The following is a 12,282-nucleotide window of genomic DNA, read 5'->3' on the forward strand; positions in this document are numbered from 1 at the left end:
AATACATATATACAGTACACTGCACTTTTTTTTAGTTTACATATATGTACTGATCATTGTTTCTAAGAACAGATTAGAGCTTTAGCTTCTTAAACTTACATAGTTATCAAAGGAATAAAGCCAACTACAAAGTAAGAATCAACAGAATGCGGTAACCCAATCATAAAGTACAGTCAAATGTGATTACGCTTTTCAAGAAATCAACCATCTAAGTTATAAATAATAAGTAGTTCATTTGTGTCATTATTATTATTATATTATTATTATTTAGATTCCTCATATAAGTGATGTCATATGAGCCCTTCTAAAATAGAGTGAGAGTCTGACAGCCCCAAGGTTCAAGCAGAGGTTTAAGAGATTCCACAAGGTGGGATACCGGGGGCTGAACCAGGATGAAGCCTGGAAGCTGCACAGAAAGTAGGCAGAAAGGGAAGGAGGGAGGCAGACCATGTGAGAAAGACTTCTGGTTTTCCATTCTAGATGATTCTGAATGGACAAAAAAATCAATGTAAAGAGAAAGTAAAGAAAGGCATTCTCTGAATCTAGTCTTTGGATTCCAAGTGTGTCCATGATCAGCAGTTGCTACCCTTGAATGTTCTTCAGAATTTGCATCTTGTAACTACTGTTTTACAGTGGTATTTTATGCAGCATTCTGTACTAAGACCCAGAAAGTGACCTATCATGAGGCAAATGTATAATACACTCAACTAATAGCACTTTATAAGATATGGTCTGAATGGAACTTTGTTGTTTTCTGCATTTTTTTTTTCTATTGGACCTGTGTTGTAGCTCTGTTCTGATTCTCCCATTTCCCATCTGCTACAGAGTATCTTTAGCCTCAACACCCAAGCAAACTCTTTCTTCGGCCACTTATGGCTCAGTTCCATGGTTGAGTGTTTGTATCCTCCTTGCTGGTGGAGCATCTGCTCCCTGAGCTCTTTGGTTTCTCTTCAGGGACCGCATCTGTTAAGTACCCTTGTGATGACCCAGGTCCTGTTGTGCCCGTGGCTCTGACAGAAAGAGTTCTTTGAAGCCATACAGCTAACAAAATTCTTCACGAGGAAGATATTTGAATAGCACTAAATGAGATAAATTCAAAAGGGAGTATATAAATATGAAAGCTCTATTATTCATTCTCTCTCAACTTGTCCAAGGAATGGGAACCCAGATAATTCAATACACTGGGTTCTGATCTCCCAGGATCAGCATAATGGAACTGGCTCCACAGGAGAACACAATGTCTAAAAACTCTCATCTTACCAATTGAGTTTGAGCTCCAAAGCTTGCATGGGCAAGTTCTTTCAAATCCTTGAAGACCCAATATTGCTTATATGTCTAGAACACTGAGAACAAAATAAAGGTCTCACCAGAACTAAGGAATTGTGCTGAACCTGTTAAGAAATCACAGAAACAGCAAATTATAAAATAAAAATGTGAAAGAACTAAAAAATACATTGCCAGACTTAATCTTACAGAATATTGATAGAATAATAGCAAATGGGATTTATTCAGGAATGTAGGGATGAACAACCAAACAATCAATTAAAATAATACAACATAGTAATTCACCAAAAAGAAAAAAATCAAGAGATTTTGCAATAAATGCCGTAAAGCATTGGATAAAATTCAATATGTATTTCTGGTTTTCTAATCTTAGCAAAATAGGGAGAAAGAGCACCCTTTAACAAGACAAACATACATTTTAAACTAGCCAGCATCATATTTCAGTGCTAAATACTGGAAGAATTCTCACTCAAGTAAGAAAAATGAGTAGGGCATATGACAGCATCACTATCATTTATCGTATTTATAAAATTTTGAGATAACGCAATTGACTTTTGAAAGGCAAGAAACATAAACATTAGAAAAAAGCCAACAAAATTATTACTTACCTTTAATTTGATAGTCTACATGCAGATCATAAAAAAATCTAGTGGAAAAGATTAAAAATAGACAATTAAGAAAGATGTTTCATTTACCAAATTACTTTTTTTTAATCCATTAGCTTTTCATATGCCAAATAAATTAGAGAAATATAATGAAAATCATCCCATTAAAACATCAGCAAAAAACATAAAATAAATTGTTTGGAATGATCTTAAGAAAAACGTATAAGAACTATTAAAAAAAAACTTTAAAATCCTATTAAGGGACAAACAGTAGCATTTAAAAACACAAATCACTCTAATAAAATAAAAAATATATATTGGAAAAACCATAAGGGTGCAGTTTAAAGAATTTTCACACAATGTACACATTTACATAAGCGCCAAAGAAATAAAGAAATCGAACATTACATTTAAGAGTTATAACTACAACTTGAATGAAACTGATTATTATATACAGGGTACCATTGGGGCCAAGATACTGTTTAAAGTATTGTAACCACCACTGTGGTCATGATATAAAATATTTCCATCACTTTGAAAAGTTCCCTCAATCATCTTTACAGAAAAATACCTTTCCTTCATTTTTAGCTCCTGCCAACTAATGATCTATTTTCTGTGAACAGAATTCATGCAAATGGAATCATACAATGCTAATCTTTTTGTCTCTGACTTATTTTATATAGTGCAATGCCTTTGGGATTTGGTAATTTGTTCCATGTATCAATAATTAATTCCTGGTTTTGCTAATTGGTAATATTACATTGAGTGGATGTATATTCTTTATTCTTTCTACTTATTTATTCTACTTATTTATTTTTTCATGGTAGATGGAAATTTGGGTTGTTTCCAGTTTTTGGCCATTTTAAATACAGCTGCTATGAAAATTCCTATAAAGTCTTGTGTGGATACTTTTTAAATTTTCTTGAGTACAAAGTAATTTTGAAACTAACTACCCAGAGTCAGATCAAACTTTACAGGCTAAAAGCATGTCTTCCACAAGACTGCCCTTATACCAGCAGCAAATTGAGGGGTCCCAGGCCACATACACTTTTGACCAACTGACGACAAATTCAGGTTTCTGGTGCCCCTGCAGGGTAATTTTTTATAACAACTCACAGAACTCAGGAAAGTGCTATACTTTTATTACAGCAAAAAGATACAAGTCAAAATCAAAAGAAGAGACACACAGGGAGCGGTATGGGAGGGTCCCAAACAAAGCTTCCATGTCCTCAAGATGCATCACCTTTCCAGTACATCGATATATTTCACTAGCTAGAGAAACTCACCCGAGCTTCAGGTGTCCAGTGTTTTTGCTGGGGTTTCACTATGTACGCTTATTGACTGAATCACTGGCTACATGCTTAAACTCAATCTTCAGCCTCCCTCCCCTCCCTGGAGTTTGGGAAGCTGGGCTGCTATCACGTGGCTCTCAAACCCCAACGCTTTAATTACATCATTGGTCTTTCTGACAAGGTTAGCCTCTATTCTGATATCATCTAGGGACCCACAATGAGTCACCTCATTAGCATGATCTTAGAAGGTGTAATAATAGGAGGGGCCCATCATGAATAACAAAGACACTCCTCTTACCACGGAAACCCAATATTTAGAGGATCTGTCCCTGAAACCAAGGACAAGGGCCAAGTAATTTCTTTATTATACAATGTTTAAAATCTAGGAGAGGAGTTGTATGTTTCGCTACAAATGAAACTGACAAAAATTTTTCCAAAGTGGCTATAAAATTTTTCCTCTGATAAGCAGTACATGAGACTGCCAGTTACTCTTCATCTTTGCTGCAACTTGGTACTGTCAGTCTTTAAACTTCAGCAATTTTACTTTGTGTACAGTGGTATCACATAATAAATTTGACTTAAAATCTTCCTAATAATGGTTTTTATTCATTTCTCATTTTAATCTTTTATAGAATCACTCTGAAGTGTACAACTGAATGATTTTCAGAATAGTCAATGGTATGCAACCATCACTACTGTTAACAAGTTGAATTGCGTTCCTGCTCTGCAATTCATGTTTCAGTCCTAACTGCTAGCATCTCAGAATGTGACTTCATTTAGATATAGGGCCTTTACAGAGATAATTAAGTTGAAGTGAGGCACTTGTTGTAGGCTCTAATCCAGTATGACTTATGTCCTTATAAAAAGTGGAATTTTGAACACAGAGATATGCATAGAGGGAAAATGATGTGAAGAGACCAAAAGGGAAGATGACCATCTATAAACCAAGGATAGAGGCCTGAAACAGATCCTTCCTTCACAACCCTCAGAAGGAACCAAGGCTGCTGACACCTTGATCTCAGAATTGTCAAAAAATAAATTTCTTGTTTTAGCCATTCAGTGTGTGGTACTTTGTTACAGGAACCCTAGCAAACTAACACAACTACAATACATTGTATTACCCTCAAAAGAAACCATGTAGCCATTAGCAGTCACTCCAGATTTCCTACAAAAACCCTTGTCTCCAAGCATAGGCAACTGCTTTCTGTCTACTTTCTGTCTCTACAGATTTGTCAATACTGAATATTTCTATATTTAATGTATTGAGGAACTGGCTGTTTTCCACACTGTTTGCACACATTCCTCCCAGTAGTGTATGAGGGTTCCAATTCTCCACATCGTTACCAACATTTGCTATTATGTCTTTTTGATTACAATTATCTTTGTGAGTGTGAAGTAATGTCTCATTGTGATTTGCATTTTCTTGATAGCTATTACTGTTGATTATCTCTTCAAGTGCTTATTGGTTGTTTATATATTGTTATTGAAGAACTGTCTATTGTACATTAACTTGCCTTCTTATCTTTGTTGAAAATCCATTGATCACTAATACATGGCGTTATTTTTCTACTCTCTATTCTGTCCTATTAATATACTTGTGTCTTTCAATGCAGTAACTGCACTGCCTTTATCTATCTGTTGATATTGTTGTCAATTCTACACTGTTTTGATCAGGGCTGGGACTGAGGTAAAGCACGATGCCTAAATTTAAGGCATAAAATTTAAGGGGTAACTCACTCTCAGCTTTGTTCAAGTATCATCCTTGGATTTGTATGATGCCAAGAGTGGATGGTTCTTTAAATTTTTTTTCATAAGCACCTTCCCTGCCTCACTTGATCTGGGTTCTGTCTTGATTACTATAGACTCATAGAAAGCCTTAAAGCAAAATAGTGTAAGTCCTCAAACTCTGTTCTTCTTTTTCAAAGTAGCTTAATAGATTTTTCCTCTGTACTTCTTAAGATGATCATATGGTTTTTATTTTTGCTTTAAAAAAATTTTAATAGGATGAATCACACAGATTTATTTTTGAATGTTAGACCATATTTGCATTCTTTAGTTAATTCCTTTGATCAAGATGTGTTATCCTTTTAAATATTTTTTGGACATGATTTACTAAAAGTCTGCAAGGTATTCTTGCATCAGTATTCATAGGGATATTTGTATGTAAATTTTCTTTTTTTTTTTTATGGCAATGCTGGCTTTTAAAATGAGTTGGAATGTATTCATTTTCCCCTATTTTTTCATGTAATAGAAGATTTTCTGTAGACTTTATATTATTTCTCCTTAAATGTTTGGCAAATTTCATAGGCAAACCCATTCGGGTCTAGTGCCTTACGTGGCCAACAAGTTTTTTAACAAAAATTTAACGTATCTAAGAGCTATCTACTTAGGCACTGATTTTTTTTAATATAATGAGCTTTGACTCTTGGTATATTTTAAGGAATTTGTCCATTTCACTTAAGCTGTAGAACTTGTTGGCATAAGTTGTCCTGACCCTGGCCTCAGACAGCTTTCTCACACACATACACTGATCAGTACTCGGCTGAAAATTCCAGAGGGACCCCCTCTGAAGATCACTAGAGTCCTCTTTATGTATAGCTCTTTTCTCCAGGTCTCTTCTCTAGAACACTGCCCGGAGAACTCTAGCTGCCCTGGCTGCTCAGTACCATCACTTCATCGACCCTAGCAGCTCCCGGATTCCACCAGGGTTCCTTTTCCCTGCTGTCTGCTTTGAGCTTTCCTCCGCCCAGGAAGATCAGCATCATAGTGCTTGCATTGCTTGTTTACTTTCTCTCATGCATCACTGCCCCTACTTGTCTGAAGTCTATACTGTAAAGAACTGTTATTTCATCTATATTGTCTGATATTTGGTTTCAGAAATAAAGGTTTTTTTAGGTCCTTGTTTCTTCTTTTTGTCTGAAAGCAGAAATATTCTCCAATATACTATTAAGTTAAAAAAAAGCAGCATTCGAAGTACATATATAGTATGACATGTATAGCACAGTATGACATACAATTTGTGAACATGTAGAGAAAAAAGCTAAAAAGACCAGTACCAAAATATTTATGATACATAGTTTCAAGTATTTATATTGCAGATTTCTCCATTTTTTTCTATTTTCTAAATTTTTCCATAGAGACCATATATTGATTATATAATAAAAATAAAGCATTGATATTATAACAATAGAAAAACAGAACTAAATTGGGGGCTTAGAAATGAACACAACTTCAAACACGGAATTTTCAATGCAGGTAGTGTAGGACATTTTCCCCCCTGTTTATTCATCATATTTCTATGAATGAAAGCCTGAGATTGCATTTGTTCTTTTTGCAGAAACAGTATCTCATTATTGACTTACTTTGAGCTTACAGTCAACAAAAACTCCCAGGTCTTTTCTCAGGAATTGCTTTCCAGCCCCAATTTTCTGCTTCCATTCCTTTTTATTATTTGAGGAAAGTTTAAGCTCCTTCTGTACAATAAGAACCGTATTATAATTACTTGACAAAAATAAAAACCAATTAAAATAATACAACAGATGCATCACATAGTTTAAAAAGCTAAACAGTTACAAAAAGACTCCTGCTCCATGTACTACTCTTTAGTGGCAATCACTTTCACGTATTTTAGCTGATCTTAAGATTTTGTCTCCATATTAAAACATGTGCACACATACTGCTATTTCTTGATTTTTCAGTTTTAAGAATTGTCTACAATGGAAAGTAAGATTCTAATAAGACATCCCTGAACCCTGTCTCCTGGCGTCCACACCTCTGTGTGACCATGCCCCTCCCCACTTTTGAATTTCAGTTTAGGAAGGATGTACAATTTGCTTCTAATCAATAGAACATGGCAAAGTTCAAAGAATACTACTCCTGTGATTATATTACATTATATGGCAAAAGTATAGGGTGCTTTTTTTTTTTTTTTTGTAATTAAGCCCCCTAATAGTTGGTTTTAAGTTCTCCAAAAAGGAAATTATCCTGTGTGGGCCTGATCTAATCAGGAAAGTCTTAAAAGACAGTCTTGAGGCATGTGACTGGAACATTTCTTCCCCACCACCGCACGCGCGTGCGTGTGTGTGTTGCTAGATTTGAAGAACCAAGCTGCCATGACTCTGCAGCTGCAAGAAAATGAATTCTGCTAACAACCTGAGGGAACTGGGCTGTGGATCTTTTGATAGTTGAGCCTCCAGATGAGAATGCAGCACAGCCACCAACTTGATTTCAGCCCTGGAGACCGTTAGCACTGGACCCACCCAGCCAAGGGGTGCCCTGACTTCTAACTTTCAGAAACTGTATGCTAATAAAAAGCACTATGGTAATGTTTTATTACAGTGCAGAAATTGGGTAAATGATGCAGAAATGATCAGTGTGTGGTAATTTCATACACAGCAATTAAAAAAACTAATGTATCTACTTACTTCCTGTTAGGAAATAGCTATCTTTCACCATTCATTCTCCCAACTATATCTTTGCTCCCACCACTACATATGTGCATACCTCTCATCTTTCTATCCTTTGAATATAAATGTATAACAATTTGGGAAAGGTAGGTATTTAGTGTTTATATAATACAGATTATACTACTCACAACTGAGCCATGAAACATATTGTTTCTCTGAATAATTGTCATTTTTTTTTTTGCTGTTTTGTGTTCTTCACAACTTTGAATATTGACTTAAAATTTTTTATGTTTATAGGCTGATTTTGCTGAAGTTCCAGAATTCTAATCACTTACCCCAAAAGACTACTTTTCATACTCCATCCATTCCCTCCCTTTAGGATTAGAATTGTATCATATGTCACCTCACAGGTGTTCTCCTAGAAAGAGGATGATCAGCGGACCTGCTGGCATTTAGAGGGACCACAGCTTGATTCTTTTCTTTCATGACTTGCTCATAGGATGACATGGTACAAATTATCTTCAAAATCGGAAAAACTGCTTCACTCAGGGTAACTGTGACTAATTTTTCCTCACAACACAACCCCTCCCAGATTAGTGGGTCTCTGCTTATTTCTAGATTTAACTCTCTTCACTGGACTATGTTGCTGGCAGTACTAGTATATCTTGATTCAAAGTCTGGCTTTGCTAAGACGAGGGTCAAAGTCGGATCTCTGCAGAATATCCAATGACTTTTCTTTAAAAAGAGAGTTATTTCTTCAAACATTTTTGGACATGGCTGTGCCTGTTAGTTGATTTAAAATCACAGTCTTTAGGTCTTTAAACACGTCTAAAATTAAAATAAAATAATAGTGAACTCAAAGAGGGCAGATAACTGTCAAGTTGTAGTCTCTCACCCATTACTGGGAAAAGGCTTTTTAAGGCAGAATGTCTCTGAGGGGCCACATATCTGAATTTCCTTTTTCTTTGCTTCTTGGCTGGTTGAGTTCAAATACCTACATAAAACACACACAGGTCTCTGGATTCCTTTTGTATAAAAGGCATGAAATTATTTTAAAGGAAATATAAATTTAGGAGGATTGAGATTTTAATGGAGTGCCAAGATGTAAAAACATTTATTCGCCAATGCTGCAGGGTCAGATGTTGAAGATCACAAAGATGAGATGGGTATAGGGTTCATGCATACAAGACAGGTTGTGGTTGAAAATTATGGTAATATAGTGGGAGAAGAATGGAACTGGTGGGAGGGATTTTTTTTTTTTTTTTTTCTTTTTTTGGATCTTGAAGTATCTTTGCGAAAGCCTCTTTCTGAGTTAGGCTTGGCCTGAGTCATTGCCAGTCAATGGGTCTCTACGCTAATGAGTTAGCTGATTATCTGAGAGTCCACAAATACAAAGTGAGGTTGGTATCAGTACATGGTTACCTGTATTAGTAGCAAACATCTGAAAATCCTACCCAATTGTAAACTTTAAGCATCTTACACTTTAATTTTTTCTCCCGATTTTATCAATTAAGAGTATGCTCTTTTGCTAACAGGTTAAACCATCCATATTGTAACTGAAGAGAAACCTAGTCTCTACAAAATCATTTTCCCATTATTTTTAAAGCAAATTTTCTATTGCCTAGGCATGAGATCTCAGATAGAACTTTATTTCATAAATATATATGGTAATTAAGAATCCTAAAATGTATTAATAGGTGCTGTGTTAACATAAATACAACCACTGTTCTTACTATTACTACTTTTGGCTAACATTTTTTGTGCTTTTATGTGCTATTTACGATTAGTGCCATTTTACAAATTATCTCATTTTATAGTCTCAACAAACCTCTCTGGTATTCTTATCCACACATTTTTACAGAAAGGAGACTGATGCTAATGGAGGTAGCTTAACTTCAATGAATGAATAAATGGTGGAGCTGAGATTTTGATCCAGTTTTGATTGTGCTCTTCCTACCTCTATGCCAGGAGATATGGGAATATTTCTAACTTTCATTCCAGATTCATGCTATCTGGCAAGCTGGGGGAGTTATATAGAGAAGTTAAATCTTTGACAGACTTGACAAAATTCAGAGTGGAAGTGTACAGGGGTTTCATGCTATAGGACTAAGTCCTTGGGAATGCTTCCCAAGGACAGAGGAGGCAAAACGAGACATCACCTCTAAATGAGGCAGAAATTAGCATCTGTTTGCCCATATGCACACATCATCATGAATAAATATGGTAGCAAGACAAACATATACAGCAAGGGGAAGACATTAGCAAACTAATGAAATGGAGCTTAGTTTTCATTCTATTGTGAAGAACAATCATTTGTTGTCTAGTCTCATGATCAAAGTCACTCACTTCTGTCCCCACACAAGATCCCATTTCCTCTATGAACTACACTTGATTATTCTCTGTATTGAAATTCCAGTGGGTGTCCCTCTCCTAAAATTCTTCCTCCAAATCCATTCTTCACACTGTCACCAAAATAATCTTCCTGTGACTTAGATTTGATACCACTATCCAGTTTGGAAACAGGAATTTTTTTTTCATTATTCATTAACAGACTAATCCTCATCTTTTATAAGGATATCCAGCCTCCTTTAGAAACTCCTGACCTTTTTTTTTTTTTTCATCTTTTTTTCTCATTAAAAATCTGCCCTCCCCCAAGACCATATCTATATTTTCAGGGCTCAACGGGGAAACTGTGGTAATTATCAGCTCTCAGATTCAAGCAGCCTGTCTACAGACTTACGAATCATCTCTCCAGAGACTGTTATCAAGTTGGCTCTGGATTTGTTCATTTCATGGGCGCTGACTACAGCTTTAGACTGAGAAAGGCTTCATTAAACGGAATGATGGGGGGGCTTATTAATGAACAGATACAAAGCGATGAAGGACCTAATTATAAAGAGAACATGCAATGCTCTTAAGATTGAAGAAGAGAAAAATTCAATAAATTTATTGTAAACTCAAAGATTGAAAAAGCAATTTAAAAGGTCTAGAATTAAAACACATTATTTAGGAATCAAGCTTGCTCAGAAAATCAAGGAGATTTGGGATTGTTTTTTTTAAAGACCCTTTATTATTACTTTCAAATTAGAAGGAAGAGATTTTTTTTAAAGAAAAGAAAGATCCACTGACTTAGCTGCAAGAAAAGACAAGGGGGAAAAAAAAAAAGCCTGCAAGATAAGGCTTAATGTATTAGAGAACAGCTAGTTAGAAAGTTATGAAAGGGAAAGATGTCCCCAAGTTAGCCTGCTGCTTTTTCCTTTATCTCCGCCTCTCCCATTCTTTTACTTTTAAATATTTTAACTATTTATTTTATTGTTATTTTGAAATAATTTCAGACTTACAGAGAAGTTTCAAAAATAGGACAATTCTCAGATACCCATTACTCAGATCCCTAAAGTATTATTTTACCACATTAACATTCACTCTCTCTCTGAATCATTTAAGAGCAAGTTGCTGCTATGATGCCTTTTTAATTATAAGTTCCATATTATTTCTTCAAAACAGACATCTTTTTTCATGCCACAATAGAATTATTAAAATCATGAAGATGACATTGATAAAATCATTGTGATTTAGATACCTTATTCAAATTTCACCAATTGTCCTATGAATGTCCATTATAGCAAAAGAAAAAGACATTTTTTTTTTCTGGCCCAGTATTACCTTTTGCATTTATTTATTTTATATTTTTAATCTACTTTAATCCCAACCCATCTTTCTTGACCGTGACATTTTTGAAGAGTATAAGCTCCTTACTTTGCAAAATGTCCTCATTCTCTCTTGAAACCATCCTAATGGCTTTTGCCTCCACCTAAACTGTTCTTCTCAAGCCCACCAGTGACCTCCATGCTATATCTAATGGTCCATTCTTCGTTCTATTTTTGTGTGACCTAAATTCAACATTTTACACAGTAGATCACTCACTAGCTCTCATTAGCTCTTTTCTTCTCTTGTCTTCTATGACACCACATTCTCCTAGATTTCCTTCTCCCTCACTGGACAATCCTCAGCCTCCTTTTCTGCTTTCCTTTCACTATACCTATTCCTTTCACCTTAAATACCACGTATACTTTACAACAACCAATTTTTATCTTCAATTTGGATCTCTCCTCTGAACCCCAGAACTGTTACATTCCCACTCTGCTGGCCAATTGGCATTTCAGACTTAAAAATATTTAAAATCAAATTTGTGATGTTCCCTGTCTTCACTTCAAAACATGCTCTCTCTTCAGTCTTCCCAATAGTAGGAAATAGTGCCTTATTTTCCCAGTAAATAGATTAAATCTTTGTCATTTTTCCAGTTAATCAAAAAAAAAAAAAATCTGGGTCATAGTTGACCTCTCTCTTTCTTTCACACTCTTCACAAAAGTGGTCAAATTTCTCATTTGCCTGACCATTAAAATATACCTAGAATCTCATGATTGTTGTTCACCTCAGTTCCAAGTATAATGTTCTCTTATCTAGATAATGGAGGCAGCTTCTGAAGTTGTCTCCCTGTTTCTGCCATTGTCCCCTAAGATCTATTTCCAATAAGGCAACAAAAGTCCTCCTTTTAAAGTGTAAACCACATCATGTCACTCCTGCTCAAATCTCTCCAATATTTCCCCTTCTCCTTCAGAGTAAGAGCCAAAAAATTATCAGTGCTCTATGGAGACTACTATAATTTCAATTCACTTTCTCGCCCTTACTTTTCAT

General features: G+C 35.4%; 1 long non-coding RNA gene across 1 annotated transcript in view; it reads right to left on the minus strand.

Annotated features, from left to right (window-relative positions):
- LOC116663263 overlaps positions 1–12,282 on the minus strand; it is a 110,416-nt gene that overhangs the window by 63,742 nt on the left and 34,392 nt on the right. The window contains exons 3-5 of the long non-coding RNA XR_004319485.1: positions 6,544–6,654; positions 1,893–1,930; positions 1,261–1,391 (exon numbers count right to left, since the gene is read on the minus strand). This is a non-coding gene — a long non-coding RNA (uncharacterized LOC116663263). The remainder of the gene's footprint in view (positions 1–1,260; positions 1,392–1,892; positions 1,931–6,543; positions 6,655–12,282) is intronic.

This window comes from Camelus ferus, chromosome 1 (assembly GCF_009834535.1).
Source record: "Camelus ferus isolate YT-003-E chromosome 1, BCGSAC_Cfer_1.0, whole genome shotgun sequence".
Classification (NCBI taxonomy): Eukaryota; Metazoa; Chordata; class Mammalia; order Artiodactyla; family Camelidae; genus Camelus; species Camelus ferus.